Source organism: Sus scrofa, chromosome 13 (assembly GCF_000003025.6).
Source record: "Sus scrofa isolate TJ Tabasco breed Duroc chromosome 13, Sscrofa11.1, whole genome shotgun sequence".
In the NCBI taxonomy this organism is placed as follows: Eukaryota; Metazoa; Chordata; class Mammalia; order Artiodactyla; family Suidae; genus Sus; species Sus scrofa.
In genome coordinates this window covers 37,367,216-37,373,009 of record NC_010455.5, presented here as the reverse complement: position 1 = coordinate 37,373,009, position 5,794 = coordinate 37,367,216, and positions in this window count along the sequence as shown.

The window sequence follows — 5,794 nt, the reverse complement described above, 5'->3', positions numbered from 1 at the left end:
GCACGCTCTCTGGCCTGCTCACTGGAGGTTACAGCTTTCAATAGGACAGAAGAGATTCCTGCCCTCCTGGAACTTACATTCTAGTGAGGGGAAACAGAAAATAAAGAAATATGCATGCCAGAGTTCCCGTCGTGGCTCAGTGGTTAGTGAATCTGACTAAAAACCATGGGGTTGCAGGTTCAATCCTTGACCTTGCGCAGTGGGTTAAGGATCCAGTGTCACCATGAACTGTGGTGTAGGTCACAGACGTGGCTCGGATCTCGAGTTGCTGTGGCTCCAGCATAGGCTGGCGGCTACAGCTCCCATTGGACCCCTAACCTGAGAATCTTCATATGCCATGGGTGTAGCCCTAGAAAAAGACAAAAAAAAAAAAAAGAAATATGCATGCCAATGAAATAAGATCATTTTAGTCCAGGATGGAAGAGGAAAGCCATAGGAAGAAAAATTGGCGGGGGAGGCAAGGGCTCCCTTAGGTTAGTATGTACACCGAAGAGGTGACCTGAATTCATTGAGGGTGCCCAGGTCAGAGGAACCACTTTCCAGGCAGAGGGAACATCAGGCACAAAGGATGCATCGTGATGAGCCTGGCAGGCAGGCAGGCTTGTTTAGGCTCTATCTAGTAAACTGCAGAGTCAGTGCAGGACTAAGCAGGGACGTGCTATGCTGTGATATAAACTGCATTGGGGGCAAGGGGGTTAGCAAGCTCACCTATCCTCATCCTTTGCTTCAGGGATAACACAGAAGGAGCACCAGACCCCAAGGCCTTTTCAGAAAGCAGGGAATTCAAATGACACTGTCCAGACAAGGTCAGAATTCAAGGTGGGTTGCTGAGGGGAGCTGCTGGGGTTCCCGGTGGTGCTGGTGGAATGGGGCAGGAAGTCACAGCTACATAGCAAGCCAGTGAATGACATAAGGACACATCTTTGACAGATCCATGGAGCTGAACTGGACTTGAACCAGGCTTTCCTGGTATGTCTTATTCTGGTGGTTTTCATGTTTGGGCCTTGGTGGAGTGAATCAGAAGCTTTCAGGAAAGACTCTTTCCACTAAGGTAAGCCTTGTGTTGGAGAAGCCAAAGGGAAAAGTGCGGGCACATTTGGATAAACAGGGAGATACTTTAAAAAAACAAACAAACAGTTTTCTCTTTATTTATAGGCAAAGTATGGTTTGCCTCTGTTATTTAGAGTCAGATTACCAGGGTTCAAACTCTGGGATCTGAACACTAAGACGACTTGGGTTTATAGAAATTGTGACCTCTTTGAACCTTTCCTTTTCTCCATATCATGCAGATAATAATAGGATCTACCCCATGAAGTAGTAAGGGTAAAACAAAGCAGTGAATATAAAGAGTTCAGACAGGGGCTGGCATCTGGCACATCTTAGTGAGCTCAATAAATGTTACCAGCAATTACTACTATTATTCATTACTCATTATTATCTCAGCACTTATCAGCCTCATCCTTATTGAAATCTACCGTACAGACCTGGCAGATCATCGTATAACTGCCTCCCGTATTTCTCTCTGCTTCTGAGACCTTGGTCCCTGCCCTCCTCAGGCAACTCATTTGCCTCAGGATTTTACCCAGAGACCCAGGGACAGATATTCCTAGAGCCGAAATCATCACAGCAGTCTTCTCCACAGGCTGAAGTTGGACTGAGGCCTTTTGTACATTAAATTAATCAATTGATAATTTATACAATTATCTCAATTGTTAGAACATCCCTAACGTGTTCCATTTTACAGGCGAGGAAAAAGGGGTTCAGAAGGGAAAGTGACTGCCGTAAGGTCACTGGATCAGCAAAATCAGAGCTCAGATTTAGACTCAGGTCTGTTTGACCATGATGTCCCTTAAAACTCAAAAAACCCCACAAAGCATCCATTCACCCCCTCCTCAAACCATCCCACAACACACACACACAAAAAAGCACCATTGACTATAAAAATAAAGAGGGCTAAGTTAGGAGAGCACTGTGATTAGGCCCAGTGCAAGGAGAGCCTGAGGTTTTCTCAAAGAGGCTCCTTGAGTCTGCCCAGTGTCCAAAAGTGTCCTCTAACCTCAAAGGAGTCTCTGTCCCCCCACCCCCACCTCCGCCCCAGGCTGGTGGCCAGTGGCAACACAATGTGATGGTATTACTTTGACTGTGGCCATGTGGTGGGGAGGAAGCCCTGACCCCCTTCCGGCCTCTTTGTCCTGTTTAGTGCTCCATCTGTGGGCCCCTTGCTGGCAGCCCGGCTGGTCTTGACTCTGAGGTGGAGGAGTAAACATCTTGGGAATCTTTATTAGTTTATTTCAGAAGATGGAGCCTGTTTGTCCCTGGGGCCTGTCCCTCTTTTATGGCCTCCAGCCCTTCTTGACAAATTCTAGGGACTGGAGAGAAAACCGCTTTCTACGGCGGATCATTAAAACACCACCATAAACCCAGGGCCATAAAATATTATTTGCTGGGCATAAAAGGGGGGTAGATTTTCCCAGAATGACAACCCAGGCCCTGCTCTCTCCCACTGGGAAAGGCGGCACAGGGATGCGATCATTCATAAATTCCTTATCTTGCACTCTGTTTTGTGAAATAACCCTGTTGGGAGAGCAGCCAAAAATATTGATTTATTTGTTCCACAGACTCAAAAGCATTTTTAATGAGTGGAGCATGGCGATGCCTTGCCAGTGTGTCTGCAGATGTCTCAATCTGTGTGCACACACCCAAATGCACGCACGGTTTGCAAGAGAAACCATGGGGTTCTTGTTTGGAGGTCTGTCCAACAAGACACTTCAAAGATGGAGGTAAAGAGGCATCAGTTTCCTTCCTTCCAACTGTCTGCTTATCTTCCAGCCAAATTAACCAACACCCATGTTGGGACTGGCTCTTACAAACCAAACCCGGCTTTCTAGAGCAGAACCTAATTGGAGGTTCACAGTCGATTTTCAGTTGGTTCCCCTTGACGTCTGCCTCTGGAAATAATCCCTTCATCCATTCATGCATTCATTTGGTCATTCAACAAATACTATTGAGCACTTACTAAGTGCCAGACACTGTTCTGAGCACTGGAGTTACAACCATGAAAAACACTGTCGCAGAGCTTACTGAATGATAATGGGTGTTATCTTAGTACTCCCATTATTAATATCATCCAATAAAATTTGCAATCCTTTATCTGAACCCCTTGGGGGCAGATAGATTTGTTGGAAATTTTAGAATTTTTTTTGAAGGATAAAATGGGGCATATGATTAATGAATTTGCAAACAGCCCCAGTGATTTCTCAGGAAGTACCTAGTAACCCAACACTATTCATATTTCTTCTGTGAAAAGTATGAACATTCGCTCCAACTGGGATAAATTGACAGTGAATGATCTTGTCATAGGAGGTCCAGTTTTACAACCAGAGGAACTTAGTTTTTGTTTTCAGAGCTGCTTTCTGTAGAGGAACAAGTATTGAGTGCTCAGTGCTCACCTGACCCCTGCTAAGTTCTCTATGAACATGACTTCTTTCTCACTGCACCCATGATTTTCCTTTTTTTTTTTTTTTTTTTTCTTTTTTTGGCCACACCACAATATGTGGAAGTTCCCAGGCCAGGGATCAAACCCCTGCAACCCAACTCCACCACCACTGTGCCCCTGACTACACCTCCTCACCCCCCAAAGTGACAGTGCCAAATCCTTAACCCACTGCACCACAAGAGAACTCCCACCCCTGATTTTCAAGGTCATCTGTTTCACATTCACTGCTCTCCTACCAGGTAGGTCATCATATTTCCGTTTTTCCTTGTTGTTTGGTGAGGTTATTATAGTTCTTTGGTTTTTGTTTGTTTCTATTGTAACAAAATCAATATTTTTGTTATTGTTGTCGTATGTGTGTGTTTAAGAGTATTCTGAGAGGCTAAATGACTTGTCTAAGGTTTCACAGCTAGAAAGTGGAAGATTTGGGATTGGAACTCCAGACTTCAGAGTTCACACTCAACCATAACCTAGCACCACTTTCCATTAGAGGAAAGACAGCAAAGCAGGAAATAAAACTTTGGGGTTAGATCTACACACACAGACAATTGGAGAGAAGCAGGCAATTATCCAGATAATTCAAAATACAGGAATTAAAAAAAAAAGATTTTTGGTTGAGCAGGACTGGATGTACAGGTGAAACAAATTCTCAAGTTTATGGCCTTTCAAAGGAATAGGATCATATAGGCATCTGCCTCAGGGGACTCAGTCTCCCCCTCTCCCACCCCACCCTTCACCATCCTTTGGGAACTCTATTCTGAACCAGCTTACTTGCTCCCACTTCTCAGTGCCTCTGCGCCTGAACTGGATCCCTGGAACCCCAGCCGTGGGGCATTGCTGGGGTGCCCTCCCAGGACAAGGGTGTCCTCCCCATGGTGGGGCCAGGGGGCGCAGGGGAGAATCCAGGCTTCGGGTTCAGGGCAGAACAGAGTGGAAGAGAGGGATCCTGCCTGCTGCCCAGGGCCGTTAGGCTGAGACTCCGTTTTGTTTAGACCCTCCCTTCCAGGGGCAGATCTAAGGCTAGATTAGAAACTGGAAAACATCCACCAAGTGGTCAAGGCCTTGAGAGAGTGAGGGGAAAGGGGATTCACGTGAATGTGAACGGGAGATGTCTCCCCAAAATCTATAGTAACTTTGGGTTTTCTGGTGAAGAAAAGTAAGCCAGAGGGAAGAAGAGCTTCTCTTGCAGTTCCTGGAAAGCCCACACTGCCATTGTAATGCACCCAGCAAAGGAGGCCAGCGCTGCCGAGGAGCGGTACAGACAGCCAAGACAAGAAAGGGCCAGGAAGGGATTTGGGAAGGGTGGAACAGCGTTGCTGGTGTCTGGTCCTGGGCTCTCTAGGATCGTGGGCCAAACATGGAATTAGGGGATGGAAGGAACGAAACAGAACAGCCACGAACCCAAGTACCTAGGCTACAGATTTTGTGCCTTAAGGTCAAGTGCATGCCAGATGTATAGCAATTTCCGCTGTACATCCTGTGCGTGCGTGCGTGCGTGCGTGCGTGTGTGTGTGTGTGTGTGTGTCTTCCACCTCGGGTGGGGGATGGAGAGTTGAGAACTAGAATTTTGATCCAGTGTGAGCCACTCTTAGCGGGTGGCATTCGGGATGTGGGAGACATATATCCAGCAACGCTGCCCAACAAGGGTTCCAAAACCACAGGTGTCTGGAAGTGCCTGGAAATTGCATTGCCTGGCAGGACCCGTTTTTGCCAAATTTCGCAGGCTTCTCACCTGAGGGGACCAGCCAAGATCCAACCAGCAAGACCACGGGTAGCATCTGGATACGTTGAGTCGCAGCCAGATGCTCAACTGAGCACCCCTGTACCTAAATCTTGGGGCAGGATGTGTGCGCCTACCTATTCTCCAGCCCCTCGGCTAAGGGACCCTCCCTTAGGGGTAAGAGTCGGAAGGTGGTCCTCCTACAGGTTCTTTGGCGTGGCAGCAGACCACAAGCAGCCCCAGTGCGGCGGCTTGGGACAGGGGAGCCGAGGGGGTCCAAGCTGAAGTTGGGGTTCAGCCTTCATCGGGTAGGGGGCTTTAGAAGGAGAGCAGAGTGCGGGAGGCGATCAGGCAGGGACTGCAAAATGGACCTCTCTCTCTCTTTCAGCAGATGCCCGGGGGATGGGGAGCCGAGAGATGGGGGCTCCAACTCGGAATGTATCCCGCCCCCTCTGCACCCCAGCTCGTGGTACGGCTTTAAAATCCTGCGGAGTTTGTCATAGGTCGGCCTCACCACGCATGCGCATAGGCAAAGTTGAGGGTTTTTTTTTCCCTCCCCTCCACCCCCATACCCGTGCTCT